At 35.5% G+C, this 18,258-nt stretch overlaps 1 protein-coding gene across 3 annotated transcripts in view; it reads left to right on the plus strand.

Annotated features, from left to right (window-relative positions):
• The window catches only part of LOC124607392 (spermine oxidase), a 188,560-nt gene that overhangs the window by 119,649 nt on the left and 50,653 nt on the right, over positions 1-18,258 (plus strand). The gene's annotated exons all lie outside the window — the stretch shown is intronic.

The raw sequence follows: 18,258 nt of genomic DNA on the forward strand, positions 1-18,258 counted from the left end.
AATAACAAAGAGAGTTCCACAGTGTTAAATTTGCTACACTCCTATTGTTTACATATGTGAATAATCTCTCAGTTAATATTCAGCAAGATTTTTGCAGATAATACTGGATTTATAATAAATTCAATTTGGGACAAAGCAACAGAAGATATTGTTAATAATGTTTTGCAAAGAATTATTAAGTGGTTCTCTGAAAATGGATCCTTCCAAATTTTGAGAAAACGTACTACATTCAGTTCTGTACAACAAATAGTGTCATACCAACAATTGCTGTAGCACATGAGCAGGAGTTAATAAGTAGGGTAGAATGCTTCATATTGATGAATTCTTGAAATGGTGGAAGCATATTACTGAGCATCACAAACAAATAAGTTAAGTTACTTTTGCTTTTCATATAATTTCTAGTCTTGAAAACAAACAAATCAGACTCCTGACATATTTAATGCATTTCCACTCAGTAATGTTTTAGAAAGTAATTTTCTGGGGAAACTCATCGCTTAGAAAGAAAGTACTGTTTGCACAAAAGCAAGAAGTAAGAATAATACGATGTCTTCTCCTGTTTGTTTCTCTTCAAGGAGTTTGGCATTTTAACTGCACCATGACAATACGTATATTCACTAAGAAAAGTGATAGCAGTATCTACAATTCTAGAGGATTACCAATTATTAAAGCTGTTCAGTGACTCAGAAGTCCATCCCCGATAGCTGAGTGGTCAGCGCGACAGAATGTCAATCCTAAGGGCCCGGGTTCGATTCCCAGCTGGGTCGGAGATTTTCTCCACTCAGGGACTGGTTGTTGTGTTGTCCTAATCATCATCATTTCATCCCCATCGATGCACAAGTCACCGAAGTGGTGTCAAATTGAGAGACTTGCACCCGGTGAATGGTCCACCCAACGGGAGGCCCTAGTCACATGATGTTTTAGTGACTCAGAAAGGAGTTCAATATGCAAGAAGAAAAATTTCTCATCATTTGGCCATTAGCATAAAATGCCTGAAACAGGTAGTGAAGCAAGTTTTTAATGTAGCTTAAAATCATTTCTCCTGAACAATTTCTACTTAAAAACTGATAGCCTTCTAAAAAAAGTAAAAATAGTGATATCCATACCTACAATTATAAAGGAAAAATGGCCATAACTGCTCATTATTAAATCTGTCAGGGGCTCAGAAAGGAATTCAGTATGTCACAACAAAGATTTTTCATGATTTGCCCAATAGCATAAAATGTCTGAAACAGGTAGTGAAGCAAGTTTTTAATGTAGCTTAAAATCATTTCTCCTGACAACTCCCATTCCACAGAGGAATTTCCATTTAAAATCTGTAGCCTCTTAAAAAATTGTAAGTGTAGTGGTGTTGGTAGGATTAAAAAGTAATGTGTTCATTAATGTTAATGCTAATCATGTGTGCATATCATGTAAACTGACTCATTCCACATAATTTTGATAAAAGAATTTTTCTAGTTATCTGTGTAGTTTGTAACTAATCAACCACCGAAATTAGTTAAAATGTGAACTTTTATAGCTCAGTAAACCAAACAAACAAGTTTTCCTAGTGGAAGTGGGGTTTTTCAAATCAGAAAAATCAGGGCTACAAAATTATGGCACTGAATTTTATAAATAATCAGGGCTACAAAATTATGGCACTGAATTTTATAAATAATCACCAATGAAGAATGGAACATTCTGGAATACAAAACTTTAATTAAGTATAACTGTTTAAATATGGTGTTTTTGAAAAAAGGAAGATGCTCTTAATATTATATGTGAGGTAGTGGTTGTTATATTTTAACAGTGGTGATTGGTAGCATTTAATTCAACTGTTTTGTATCCCACACATGACTCAACAATATGTCTTGAGAGACAATATGCTCATTATCAGGTTATCAAACCCAGCTCATGAGATTAAATCACTAAAAAGTTTACCAACACATTTAGAGTTATCATAAACTAAAACAAAATAAGAACCTATTGAACTGTGGGTTCTTGCCTTACATTAAATTTGTTGACTTCTGTCGGTAATTGTCCCATCTCACACTGCATCAAATACCAGGCTGCATCCTCCCAATCAACTGTGGTTCCTAAAGTGTCAAGTTAATGCTTCTCCAGGTATTGGGGAGTTGTTGTGTGTTGACATGTCCAAGACATTACCGTGTAAGTACAGCTATTGGCTCAAGCATGTTGCTGTTCTATTGGTCACCTGCTTTTACTCATTTCCAAAGTTTCTAGTTGGATGTTGTCATCTGTGTTGACCAGCCTCTAGTATTATTTCATCAGAGGAATATTAAGCATAATCTTAAACTAATTCTAAAAAGCTGGTAAGATATCTTGTCCCATTGACTTTCACTTGCATATTAAAAACATTGTTGTGTTTCCTTTTGTAAATGGCAATCTCCAATACTTCTAGCAAGTCAAATTCTTGTCCTTTCTTTTTTATGTGAAGAATTTCTAAATCATCATTTACTTCCTTAAGGAGATGACTGTTTCATACACATGATTTGTAACAGCTGATTTATCAGAGGTACTTAGTCTGATGCATCATTATGTTCCTTGTAACTGATAAAATGTGTTCTTCCTGGCTATTCAATATGATTTTCATCACAGGATGTGCAATGTATTTTATAAACTCCCAATATTTTGATTTTGTTTATCTTTTTACTGGAATCACACTTCAAATTATACCTCACTAGATTATTTGTTTTGAATGCTGTTTTAGCACTGTAAGGTTCACAATCTTTTGCAAGAATGTTCCATGGTATGTCATAGAGACCAGTTTAATTTTCCCTTCATTTAGTTTCTTCTTTCTATGAGTGTTACTTTTCTTCAGAAATTTATTAACAATATCTACTTTGTAACTATTGTTGATTGCTATCTTCGTAATGATGTTTAATTCCATTTTTTAATTCTACTTGTTCATTGGCAATTGAGTGCCCTGTGTACTAAACCATGAAAAGCAGCCTCTTTATAATCCTGGTTTTTAAATACATGAACAAGATAATTTAGTTTCTTATCACATCTGTTTAATGATGTGGGTATGTTATGCCAAAACTATGAAAAAGCATGGCATACTTCCCCAGGCATGTGGCATTTGAAACTGAACTTGACAGACTGTCGTACCAAGTTATTAAGAAACCAAATGGGGCAGTACTCATTGCAGTGATTTCAAAGCAGCAGTGAATGCTCAGTCCAACAGCAGAGAACAGCCTGGCCAAGGACAGTAACTGAAAAATTAGGGGAGGACCTGGATGTAATAGAAGTAGCAATGACACAAACAGAAGTGAGTTTTGTGGATGTTCTGCAGTGCCATGAGCAGCTAAGGCTGCGGCATGCTCTTGTGACATCACGCAAAGTGGGCAAGGGTTGGCGTGGCACTGCGCTGAAAGAATCGAGACACACGGCCTGTAATCTTTGTCAAACAGTTTTTCAGAATCTGTTCTGTAAAAAATAATTGATTTCTGAAATACTTGTAGCTTTATATGCCAGCTACATGCTGAAGTGCCCATCATTTTGATAATGGTCATAACTATTGTCATATTTCACATATGAGCATCGAATTTGAGAACATTCCAATCAAAAATAGGGGTCTCTATGAATTTGTGTTTGGTGCATATTATACATTCTGTTGCTGAGTATGAAGTACAGATGAGATTGTGAAATTTTTATAAAACTTGGGATAATTATCTGCCTCCAATCTTGAAAAAATTGAACATCTGCATCAAGTTCACTTCTGATCGCTGGCATGTTGGAATGAAATATTCATAACACCTCTCATATCTCATAAACTGCTGGAGATATTTAAATTAGATTTTTGGCAAATGATACCACACAAAGAGGGAGTACTTTGCCGTATGGTTAAAATAAGGAACTTTATCTATCGCGATAAAGCAGAAGCTGTAGTTTACAATTTTTTTTTACTGGTAATGTAATTGCTTAAGACTTATCAATAGCCAGTGAAAATATACAAGCACGGGATGTAAATAATATTACAATATACATGATAAAACAGGGTACATTTGTGAAAAATACACTGTGATAAACTACAGTCTTTCTGGACCAGACGACTCTTATTTGCACTCACTTGAAAAATTCTGCACTAATACTGTGTATAATATTAAATTCCTCTCTTTTCAGTATTCTAAATAAAATAATGTTTAATTTTGCAGGTTTACATTTGCAAGTTTAATAAAAGTTAGTGTATAAAAGTTAGCATCTATGCCTATGAACAAAGAAATTGTATTGCTCAACAGTTTGAGAATTGTTGCATTTAACTCCTTGTTAATACACTGCCTATTTATGTGGTAGCTGTTTATAGAGCTCCCTCGGGAAAGCTGAGTACATTTCCAAGCAAACAATCACTTTTAACTCACCTGTTCTCAGAAACAAAAACAATCATGCTCTATTATTGTAATGTAAATTTTCTTTCCTGTAAAAATGTGGCAGATTTTGAGCATGTAATGAGCTGAATGCAGTTGTTTTTCTCACAAGAGTTGCAAAGAACTTTACAACCCTGCAGACAAAGGAATTAGCAACATATATGTAAGCGAAATTTTAGGTCTTCCTGACCATGATGGTGAGCAAGACACAAAGGATTTTTTCAACCTCCTCAGAATGTTCAATCTATATTGTAGCAATAGAAATGCCACACGTGATGGAGCATGTATAGATAATATCATTGTTAACTTTGATAGGGATTTGTACACTGTCACTGGGGTATTTGCAGACCATAATCCAATACTCCTCACACTCAACCAAAACAAAACTGAAGGACTCCTCTCCAACACAGGTGCCAATGCTAAGGAAAAGGTAATCTGGGTTAGAGGGCAGAAGGAAGAAGTAGTAAACCAGTTCATTCAGAAACTCAGAGATATTAAGTGGGACTGCATACATAACTGTCAAGTGGGAATAAATGAAACTGAAACTAAAACTGCTTTTGAGAACTTCATTAAAATTTATTTAGATTTGTGGTATTCTTGTTCTCCTCTTATAAAAATCAATCATAAAAGCCAACCTATAAAGAAAAACATTAAGTGGTACACATATGAACTTACCAAATCGAGGGAAAATATGTTATCGTTGTTCCACATGTATAAAAATTCTCTTAAAGATGGAACGGAGCAGAAAGATGAATTGTACAAATCATATCTTGAATGTAAGAGAACCTACAGAATTAAGCTTAGAATTGCAAAAAGTACAGCATACGAAAGATACATTGAAGGGGCTCCTAATAAGTGCAAAGCTGCATGGAATGTTGTTGCACAAGAGCATTGCAGGAATGATGAAAATAGCATAGCTCTTGACCAGGATAAAGTTAATCGTTTTTTCATGGACTCTGTAAGTGATATTAGGAACAAAATTAAAACAACAACCACTAATGCAAGTGATCTACTTAAGCAACAACAACCTGCAAACAATACCTTTAAATGGAGGACAATCACACCCACTGAGATTACAAAGGTAGTGGCAAAGTTCTCAAACTCCAAGAGCATGGACTACTCTTGGTTGTCCAATTACATAATTAAAAAACAGTGCATATAATTAGTGAACCATTGGCCTTTCTGTTTAATAGGTGTCTAGAGTTTGGAGTCTATCCTACAACTCTACAAATATCGAAAGTTATCCCAGTGTATAAAAAAGGGGACAAACATGATTTCAAAAATTACTGACCAGTTTCAATAGCTCCCATTTTCTCGAAAATATTTGAATCTCTTATTTATAACAAACTAAACTACTACTTTGAGTCGCATAACTTACTCTGTAATAGTCAATTTGGCTTCCGCAAGGGAAGAAATACCACCACTGCTGTTCTTTCAATTGTGAATGAAGTAATAACAGCCTTCGAGAATAAAAATAAAGCCTCACTTCTTTTATATGATTTAAGTAAGGCATTTGACTGCATTTCTCATGATATCTTACTTGCTAAACTCAAATTCTATGGAGTACAAGACTCTGCATTGGCAGTAATTGAATCATACCTAAACAATAAGAAGCAGTTTGGCTCAGTCAGAAACAGAAGTTAAGACATGGGTCCCACAAGGTTCTGTCCTTGGGCCCTTCTTTTTTATAATTGTAGTCAATGATTTACCCCATTGTAACCCCAATACTGTTATTTGTTATGCTGATGACACAACTTTGCTTGCTCAGCATGAGAACATATCAGTTCTGCAAGATATGATGCAAGATGGCCTGGAAGCAGCACTTAATTGGTTCTCATCAAATACACTGCTTTTCAATCCTGATAAAAACCAACAGATTATACTAGGATTGTCAAAAGAGGTAGAGGTGCAAGCAATTAAAATTCTAGGAATTCATGTAGATTCTAAGTTAACGTGGGAAACACACATCAACCATATCTGCGCAAAATTGTCTCGAGTTACGTATTTAATGTGGAAACTGAGGAGCCTGTTGACAAAAGAATATTTAAGAGTTATTTATTTTGGACTGTTTCAGACACATATAGAGTATGGGCTGCTTATATGGGGACACTCTCTTCACATCACTGAAGTTCTAAAAATTCAGAAGAAAGTGATAAGGGCAATGAGCAATTCTGGTAGATCAGAGCACTGCTGGCCACTGTTCATTCAGCTGAAAATATTAACAGTTTTTAATCTTTATATATACACCTCAGCATTGTATGCAAAAAACAATATAGCAGATTTTGAAATGAGGGAAAACATACACCACCATAATACCAGAGGCAAAACAAAATTAGACATACCTAGGCACAGGCTGACAAAAACAGGGAATTCCCATCTAATCAATAGTCTAAAAATATTTAATAAACTCCCATTTTCCTCTCAGTCGGCTCACATAAGTAGCTTCAGGAGCAAACTTCTAAGTTGGTTACTAATCAATCCTTTTTACAATATGGCAGAATTTATGAATATAAAATTAATCGACATTAATTTTTAAGGATTTCATTATGTGATGTCACTTGCTTATATTATGGTTTATGTTGTCATCTATGGGCACTATTTGCAATGCTCATTTAGCTTTAAGGTACTATTCAAGGAAAGTGTTATATGATATCCATGTAAATTGCCTATTCCACCTCAGGTGATCAATGGTGAATAAAGAATCTGAATCTGAATCTGTTCAAAATGCATGCTGTAAGCCCTGCAAACAACAGTAGTTTTATCAATAGGACCAGTATGTAAGTCAACAGTGAAAATCTGCAAACCTTCAGCAGACATTTGCAGCAGTTGGAATGGGACAATGCAGCAAGCTAAAAATGTCAATAATAAATTTAACCTATTTCTAGATTAATTTGTTCCATTGTTTGAAGCTGTATTTCCTAAGAGTATTTCATTAAGTGTCTACCTAAGTGACTGCAGGTGACAGTGATTCACTAAGGGACTCAAACTATCCTGTAAAACAAAGGTAATGACATGAAGAATTCTATTAAAGTACAGGACAAGGGACACTACAATTCACATTTGCACTTTAGTAACTCCAGAGACAGATCAGAAATCACTGCTGGTGACTACAGCAAGTTTAATTCTTTTTAATATGTAGGCAAAATACTGCAACATGAGAATTGTAGTCCTCAGCATGCTTAAAATAATATAATTATTAATAGTTTATGTTAATGTAGGATGTATAAAACATGAGAAGCAATGAACAATAATTTATTTAAGTCAAACATGTGTACATGTACTTCCTGAAAAAGCTGTTACAAAATCCAAGGCACAACCTGGTTCCATTACAGAAATACAATTATCACAATTACCATCTTAAAAGGCAGCAAGCCTTTTCCACATTCAGTGGAATTACACAGAATGATTGATTTGTTGTACACATTTGATATACTGTATTTTGTGAAAAATAACACAGTTGCAAAATATGTCAGAAGCATATAACTGGTTACATTATCAGTCTTACTGTCTATAAAATTTAATAATTGTGACTAAATATGACTTATTTTACTGACAAATGTAGTAACTCAGACAGAGTAATAGAGCAACAAACATTTGTTGGAATGTATGCACCATGATATAAAGGTGTCAGTGGGATGCTGCACTACTGAAGGACATGAAGTGAAAATGTAGTTAGTCATTGGAAACTAATAAGTAATGGTAATAATGAGTGTGATGACATATCAGAGCAACCTCACATTACAGTTGAATACCTGATCCACAACTGAAACAATTCTTTTATATCATTACTGCACAGCTGTGCAACATTTGTTGAAAACCCCGCCATAAGCTAGAAGCACGCCAGTTTCCTTGTAATGAACTTATGTGTAAACATAATAAATCATAGGAACTAATTCTGGGATTAACTAAAGATGTACAACATAAATCAAAACTGTAATGATTTTATATTGATTCCAAATTAAACTGAATGGTGTATGATATAACATCCTAGACATTCAAATAAAATGCAGCAACAAAACACTCCTTAATGTTTGCAAGAATACTCTCCATGTAAATAGGTGGGAAGAACTTAACCTTAATTACTATATAAACACCACCTTAAGAAAAGAAATTGTAGCACTCTTTCACTTTATTCCTGCTTCATAAATCCTAGAATAAACTGTTTCAATAAGACTGAGTGTATGGAACACCTAATCTCTATTTTAATGCTGTGAAGGGTGATCCAAAGTGATTTCCTGTAACACATGATTCTACAGTTACTGGCAGAAACTACTTTCACTTGCATTCTAATACAAGAGAGTCTCTTAAAACTAAGAGAGTGACAAACTTTACATTAATATGACAGTTCAAGAACAAACTTTTCACTCAGTGCCAATGCGTGTGTGGGTATGAATTTTTATAGCAGATAAAACCCATGTGCCCTACATGTCTGGCACACAGCCTCACACTGCCAAAGGGTTTTATGAGTAAATTTAAAAAAAAACAAAAAAAAAAAAACAATAAGATTAGTAACAAATTAAGGGTCACAGTCTGGATGAGATGCAAATCTGGGAATGGAGACCAACTACTGTGTCTGGTATTAAGCTATACCAAACTGTGAGTGGAATAAGCAACTACTAGAATGTAACTGTGTCTCAGTAAAAAAATATAGGCAAAGCAATAACTAATTGTTACAAGTGTGAAACAATACTGACAGCAGCCTGTATCAAAATTTAGATGGACAGCTGTTGTGAGGAGTAACTACATTAGAAAACACCCTGGTGTCCTGATTCAGGAAAATGGGAGCAATCCATTTTTGGCTTTCCCTATGTAGTATTGTATTATGCTACTGTAAGTTTTATATGTCTGCGTGCCGAAATAATAGCCTCTAATAATGTACATAGGTATAATGAACTAAATGAGCTTTAATAGAGAATTAGTTTAATAGATTTCTTCTTGTTGGGCAGCACAGGCTCAACAAATTGAAAGGAAGATGTAAATATTTCTGCACAGAATAGCTAGAAGACATAAAGACTTTACTAGGAAAAACTTGTCCAGTTTCAACCTTAGGCCAGTATCAAGTGCAGAGATGGATGTGTACACAATCTGATAACATTTGACAATGATGAGGTTGAAACTAGCCATTAGTTCTGGACAAAGTATTTACTTCAGTTGAATAGCTTACATGGAAACAGTTATGACTTCTTGACATTTGAAACTGTTGGAAGCAAACTATACAAAATCTGCAGGCTATATGGACCAAATGGCAGTGTGCATTCAGTTGAAGGTATAACACCGATATGGATCATAGAACCTTCCTCTGCTTTCACTGGGCCAAATGTAGTTTAACAGAATATGTGACATTTAATAGAAATTTCCTGTGACATCTGATAAATGTCCTAGCATGAAAACTGCATGTAAATTAAAATGTGCTAAGCTTTGTTTCTTAAAAGAAGCAGTAAAGGTGTCATTCTTTTTCTCAACATATTTGTTTAATAATGTGTTGGTGGATGCTTTGACTAACAACTTCAGTATTTTGTCTGCCAAATGACCATTACTGCAAACAAAGTCAGTTAAGAAGGAACTTTTCTCCTGAACAGCATTTATAGTTACATTTTGAACAAACACCCTTTGACTGTCGAATGACAAAAATTTCTTTTCATTAGGGGCAGATATTAATTTCTATGCAGTAATGTAATCATAAATAACATCATCAGGCTGAGGGGAAAACAAACCACCCCTGTCCAAATTTTTAATTAAACTAAGATGTTGGTCAACATGCAGGCACATTTCTTTGTCTAAGAGAAGGTATTTGCTGCTGACCTCACACTGCTGTTTCTTCAGTACACTGTGAACACAATATCCTACTAAATATGTTAATATTGGAAGGTATGTTTCTGCCTGCCTGAAATCCTCCTCCAAATACATAACATCAACCATAAACTCAGAATCTGTTAGTATTGTCTCTTTTGTGCCATCATTATAATTAAAGGTGAACCCTTCAGCAACAGGCAGTTTACCAAATGTACTTGAATTCAACATGAGTGGTAAAACATTCTGCATCCTCATCTTGGCTTCCACCTCAGAAATCTGTGTCACAGATATGAGATACTGAGAGCCAGCCATTGATTGGTAACTGCTAAACCTTGCTTCCAGAGAATCAGTTTGAATTTTTCTAGGCAAAAAAATAAGTGAAACCAAGCTCTTTGGTACTGTACCTTACCATCTCAGTCAAACCATAGGCTGTGTGTGTCAGAGCTATATGGGTTTCCTTTGAAAGGGTATTATTTTTCAGGCCTAAGTCCTTCCACGTTTCGAGCCACACAAGAAACTTTTCCAGAAAAACTAATTTCTCATCATTATTACTTAAAGACAGAGGGCACTGGAAGGGATCATTTAGTTTAACACCTTTGTGAACTGTCTTAACATTTACAACTTTCCACCATATAAGTATAGTTTTAATAAATTCTGTAGTTGGCTGGTAATGTAATAAGTTTTTCTGTTCCCCTATAGTTGATACAGCTTCAGCTGTATACTCATTGAATATGTGAAAAACAAGGCTCACATTCTGTTTCTCAAAGGAAGATGGATAAAGAGACTTCAAAGTAAGGCCATTACATTCAGTCTTATGAAGCTGCCTCAATGCTTCAAAAGATGCCATTAACACCTGACAATCATCACTGCTTCCATCAAATTGTGGATATTTGAGCAAAACTTGAGAGTCCTTTTGATTAAGCCAATATTACATTTACACTTAAGGAAGTGTAATAATTTAAAATCTCCTGTATAAGAAGGCACTGGCTTTTCAGAGAATTTTCTTTTGCACTGACTCATTTTTTCACTTTGTCTAATACTGTAAACAAATCATTGATATTTGAAATTTTGACTGATATTTTGCTACTGCCTATCTCTCTTATCACAGTGTTACTTTGATAGGTGGACAACTGCAACTCATTTGTCACGAATGACACAGATGGAGCAGGTGATACAGTAAGCAATAGAAATAGGACACAACCACTTCTAACAATGGTCCACTCTCTGGGAATGGTTTTTCTTTCTAAGCACTGCAGAAATGCTTCAAAAGTAGAAAATAACTTCCTCAAATCATAATCTGTTTTGGTTACTACACTATCATTAATTGCTTTTAGCAGATGTTCATTGTTTAATCTAGCTCGCCTTTCCCCTGTACTTTCTCAAGAGCTGGTGGATGGAGTAGACAAATAGCTTGGCCAACCTGGAACAGCACCCTCTCTAAGTCTTGGTCTTGAAAGCTTGACAGTAAGCTTTGTGCCTTTCACTTCATCATAACATTCCATATGCTGGCAGACATCAGATTCAGTGAAATGAAGTTCACAAACCTACAACAAAGTAGTGTGAGCCAGTACAGTTTACAGCATGACCTAGAGATATGTGTCTGTATGTGAAAGTAAAAAACACTGGGTAGTCATTCATTTTCCACCAATATCAACTTGACAGGCCACACCTTAGTGGGAATACATAAATCATTTAGGCCTAACAGTAATATACCATGATCTACACCAATAAGTCCCATAGTGCTCAGAGCCATTTGAACCATTTGATCTACAGCAACAAGCATATTGAATTGTATCATTCTTTTATTAATTAGTACTATAAGCACTACGAGCATGCCTCAACATGCATCAGTATATGATGAATATATTTGTGAACTGCTTGTGATATTTATGGAAATATAAGATTGAAGTTCCTATTATGGATTAAGTGTCAAAAAATTTCAGTGATCTGTTGAATTCTGAAGGTTAACATACCAATTATTTTATAATTTTGACTTTACAGTTCCTTCATTGTCATGGTATATGAGATATAAATAGCTGCAGAATAACATTTCACTGTGGGTGTTATTATGCCAGCACATATTGAAACTGTGTCATTGCAGGTAACGCTGAATGAGGGTCTTGATATAGCACAAATTTCACGTTTGAATAGAAAAACAACTGCAAAGCAAACACGAGCCAGACACAAAATAAACTTGAACAGATGCCAACATAAATGACACACCTCAATAAATAATCATGACCACCCAACTGGAAGTATGTTAAGAAGATATCAATTAAACATTCTGTACCAAGCTGTGCTGTATGAACTAAACAGCAGTTGACATGTCAATTAACCAACTGAAACATTTAAGATACTGGACAGATTAAGTAACAGGATGCGTTATTAACATGGCTCCAGTGATACAGGACACCACTGAAATCTGGTTGTGATGACACCTATTCTGCAGCAAAACCTGAAGTGTAGGTTATGTTGAAAGATGATTATTTGGTTGTGAATTGGCAAAGCCAATGATTGTGAATGCCTAATAATGGGAAAAATTAACCCATAGAAAAACAACATAGATATGCTTCATACAGAGAGATCACTTTTTAAACATGAAAACGGCAATTTCAACATTCGTTAGCACCCATGCTAACTAATGTGAGAGAGAAAAACAACACCCACTCACAAACAGTGAAGAAAACATATCAGTAATGTGTAATAAAATACAAATTAAAGAGATTTATATTTTGTTTATAAAATTTTTAAAAAAGCCACTTGAAAATGAGTACTATTTACTGCAAACTTTTGCTCACAGTTTTAGTCGAATGCATCCAAAATTTAAGATATTCCACTAGCAAATAAATAAATAAATGTAATAGGTAGACAGTTTATGTACCTTCATGTGCTGAGTGGGTTGGGAATTGTACCGATGAATTACTGAAAGCTATTTCTGATGCAGATTCGAATCTTTTGGAAAGGAAAACAGGATTACTTTTGGTCCAGTTCTGTAATTCCCACAATACCTTGGCACACAATATTTGTAAATCATATTCACAGTAGATTCACTGGAAGTAAACACCATAATCACTAGTTTTAAGCATGAATGTAGCACTAGAATCCAACAAATGTGTGGATACGCAACCACTTCTAACCACAAAATGGTGGACCGCTTGGAGTGACATCGTGACCTGCTATGAATTTCGCACTGCGGCCTTGTTCTAGGTGGTGGTCAACACTGCTGTGAGCAGTGTGGACACTGAGTTAAGCAGGCTTTCTGTTGATTGAAATGAAATCTCATATGAGTACAATTGGGAGGTGGATATTTACTAGATATGGCCTGAATAGGAGAGAGAAAGATAGGATGGCAGAGCAAAGCAGAGAGAAAGATAGGATGGCAGAGCAAAGCAGATAATAAACTGGGTACCACCATCACACAAAGCAAGATCCCTGTGGCTACTGGTGTTAGAGGAGCACCTTTTTTAGGTTAGAATCAAGATTCAAGCACCCTGTTTTGAAAGAAGTCAAAATTGAAGAAGAGCCTCACAAAATGCGTAAGAATGCACAGAAAAGTAAGCTTAGCTTATTTCATCAAAATATTAGAGGTCTGAGTAATAAAGTAGAGGAACTTCTTGTCGGTTTGGAAAATTTGGAAAGCTCTGAAAACATAGAGAGCCTGTGCCTGAGCACAACGTAACCAAAGGGGTAGATTAAGTTACATGTAAAAGGTTGCAATCTAGTAGCTAACACATGCAGTACTGAGTGTGGGAAAAGGGGAAGTTGTTACATATATTAAGACAGACATGAGTTGAAAAACATTGAGACAAGTAGATTTTGTAATGATCAGCACATAGGAGCATGTGCTTGTTAATTAATACCGAAAAGAGTTAACTGCTGATTGTAACTGTATATAGATTCCCCACTGGGGAATTTTAAACTGTTGAAGAGGAATGTGGATTCCTTACTGTGCTATCTGTCAGACAGCAGGAAGCAGTTAATAGTCCATAGTGACTCCAATGGCTGTTTTCTAAAAGATTCTGAGAGAAAAAAATGATCTGGAAACCCTGTTTGAACCCTACAATTTGACCTCAGTAATTAATTTTCCAACTCGAGTGGATAAAGAAAGTAGGACCCTAATTGATAATGTTTTCTTTGGTGAAGCTCAAAGCAAGAAAATAACTTTTTACCTAGTAACAAATGCGCTCTCTCATCATGAAGCGCAATTTGTTGTGATAAATAACAAAGTGCCTTACAGTATGGATACTCCCCATTGGAAATCATTTAGAATAATTAATGACTCAAGGACAAATGTTTTTGAGAATAGTTTCCAAGAGATGACCTGAGATGAAATTTATGATGAACCAAATGCTAACATAAAATTTAATCCATTCCATTATAAATTCATATCATTATTTGAAAATAGCTTTCTATGTAAACTAATCAGGCCTTGTAAAAGACCATGTATTACTAGAGGGATTAAAGTATCTTGTGAAGGTGGTTCAACGGAGCTCCATGATTTGCAGCCACACTGTCACACCTGACATGCAGTGAGCTGATGTCATTCATCATTAAAGGATGCCATTTGTGGAAGACATTTTGAGGATGATGAGGAGGTGATTCACACAATGAAGCACTAGCTCTGCCACCAGGACAAGGATTTGTACCGACAGGGCACATACGCCCTTGTTTCTTGCTGGGGGAAGGCCATAGAGTGGGATGGAGATTATGTGGAAAAATAGGATGTGTAGATAAAACGCCATTCTTTCATGAGTGTAGTTCTCATTATGTTCAGTAAAGAATTGTTGAAGAAAAAGATGTGTTGCATTACTTTTTGGGCAACTCTCGTATATTTAATAATGGTTTCTTAAATATTGTAGGAAGCATAGGACAAACAGTTCAAGAGAAAAATTGCAGCAGTCTGTTGAAAAAGTAACTCCCATAAAAATTCAGTCATATGAATGTATCACCAACTTCTCCTTCTGAAATTAAGAAAATTATACATTCTGTCAAAAATAAAAGCTCATCTTGTTTCAATGATTTTTCGAATTGAACACTAATGGTTTGTTCCAATATAATAAGCCCAGTCTAATCTGAAATGCATCACTAACTGAAGGCAATTTTCCACAGAGACTGAAATATGCCATTGTTGAACCGCTGTTTAAGAAGGGTGATGAGAGCAATGTCAACGAGTACTGACGCATTTCACTGCTGACAAATGTTCCAAAATATTTGAGAAGGTGACTTACTGTAGAGTAGTATCTCACCCTAGCAACAATAATATCCTCGGAAAATTGCAGTTTGGGTTTGAGAAGAGTTTCTCTGCTGATAATGCCATTTATATGTTCACTTACCAAATTTTACAAGCATTACATAATAAAACAGTGCCAGTTGGTATTTTCTGTGACCTTTCTAAGGTATTTGACTGTCTGACTCACAGTATTCTCCTAGGTAAACTGAAGTTTTGTTGGATTGATGGTATACCTAACCAATGAATAATGTCATATCTAACCCAAAGAATGCAGAAAGTTGAAATTAGTCATTCAACCAATACAGTCTGGGGATATAATTCTGTGAATGCTCTCACCCTCAATTTTAGACCATGACAACATATATGGTTCTGCACATTTAGGGGCACTACACCAGTGTTAAGTGTAACGCATGTGAGGAAACACTAAATAGGGTGGAAACTTCAAAATTATAAGGTGTCCATTATGATGAGAATTTAATGTGGAAAAACCACATCTTGGAACTCCTAAAACAATTTTGTTCTGGCACATTTGCACTTAGAATCACTGAAAATCTTGGGGAGAGACAAATCAGTAAGTTTATTTGTTTTGCATATTTTCATTCAATAATGTCGTTTAGAATAATGTTCTGGGATAACTCATCTTTAAGAAAGAAAATCTTCATTGCTCAAAAACATGCTGTAAGAATAATGTGGGGTGTTCACCTACAATATTTATTCGCTCATGAAGTGTAAATAATCAACAACAATTCAAAACAAAGAAATGTTCAGCATGTAACCATGTTTACAGATTAATTTGCGATGGGAATGTAAAATGACTCATTTCACACCATTAAGACTTATCATGTAAAATGACCCATAGAATGATGAAACAAACTAACTAAACAATATACAGAGCAATTTTTGAGGACATGTCTCTCTAGAGTACAGTGGTTAATTATTTATTTAAAATTGAATATAAACAGTCACAACCACAATAAACTTATTTGTATTTTTTTTGTATAAGGTTATCAGTTTCAGTCTGTTTTAGGCCATCTTCAGACCCACACCACAAATTAGATGGTGGCTGTAAACACAGCAGGCCCTATACCTCCACAAATACTAACAGCAGTTAGCACTCATGGAGGTGTAGCACGTGCTTAATTTATAGCTGCCACCTACAACATGGTGTGGATCTGAAGATGGTCTAAAACAGGCTGAAACCCATAACCTCATATAAAAATATATATAAAAAATGTTTACTACGGTTGTGACTGTTTATATTCAATTTCAATACACAGGGTGTATCGAAAAGAATCATCCAATTTGGCACATTTATATTTCTGAAACTAATGTATGTATACAATGAGTTTTGTTTTTTGATAAATGGGAAGCTCAAAAAGTTTTCTCATATCTTTTCATAGGTGTTCAATATGCCCCTCTTGAGGTGCATGGCATATGTCAATGCATTATTCAAATTATTCCCACACTACAGCTGGCATGTCTTGAGTCACAGCTTCCACAACTGCTGTTATGCGATGTCTTAGTTCATTTATTGTTGTTGGTAATGGAGGCACATAAATAGAGTCTTTTTATAAACCTCCATAAGAAATAATTACATACAGTCAATTATTACTAACCCACACTGTGCGAAACATAGAACACAAAACACTTTCTGTTGTCCAGACATCATTTTTACTGGAAATGATGTGAGTGCACACTGCTGGTACCTAGCGGGAACACCATGCAAAACTTGAGAGTTTGCTTTTTCCAACAGTACATAGTCCACACACGTATCTCAAATAACATAATAGTTATGACTTTTTTAAAATCAGATGACTCTCTTTGATACACCCTGTAAAGTGGATTTATACTTGATTCTGTTTTTTGAAGAATTTATGGTCAAATTAGCTGGAGCCCACTATTTTGCAAAAATATATTTAGCAGGAAGTGGCCATTGTTTTCAGGATCAAGAAACTCCATGTTTGCTTGCATGGATCAAAATTCCACTTGATTATGGACCCCAATTTTCCTGGTTGGCCCTTGATTCAAGCACCCAGAAAAGACAGCATGATGTTTGCAGCAGAGGATACTGTGACTGGATAACTACAATTATTACAATCATTATTGTCCTACCACACCACAAGCCTTCTCCCTGCTACCCGTGGGCCCGGATACTGACTTTTTCTGCCAAAAAGCAGAATGTTTCCAGATCAGCAACACTCTGACTCATGTACTGGATGACTTCCTCATTATCTATTGTGAAGTATCCCATTCACACACAGTAATCTGCTATTTTGCCAGGTACTGCCATCCACACATCATAGATGACCAGAGCATTTGCCTAAAATGATAGGCCCTATTTGCTGCACTTTTATTTCTTTCTGTCATCCCCTGAACATCAGCAATGCCACACTTCTCTTGGCCACTGACACACCGTATGTCTGTCAAAATCTCACAGATCAGCCATCTATGTTCAAACATTTCTACCACCATAAATTCTCTAGTTTAACATACTATACTTTCTAATGTGATATTAAGGACTGCTCATTGGAACTGTGGTCAAGGTGTATATGAAATTTCTTCACCAGCAGTAGCCAGAATATTGTAATTGTTTTGGATTTTTATGGAATGCAGAAGATAAGTCTGGATTAGAAACATCTGGAGGTAATGTATTCAACAACTGACTACTTTTACATTCCACTCAGTGTTGAATATAGAGGTGGAATGATTGGTAAGAACTCTTAAAAATCAGATGTCCAAAATGATGCAGGCAGTGCCTGTGGGACAAACATTGCTGAGCTTCCTTGGAATGTACCAGTCCTCATCTGCCAGTGGCCACAGATCAGCAGAGCTCATTCTTAGGCACAGGCATTGTGCTTGATTAGACCTCCT

The sequence above is a fragment of the Schistocerca americana genome, chromosome 1, assembly GCF_021461395.2.
Source record: "Schistocerca americana isolate TAMUIC-IGC-003095 chromosome 1, iqSchAmer2.1, whole genome shotgun sequence".
NCBI classification, from domain to species: Eukaryota; Metazoa; Arthropoda; class Insecta; order Orthoptera; family Acrididae; genus Schistocerca; species Schistocerca americana.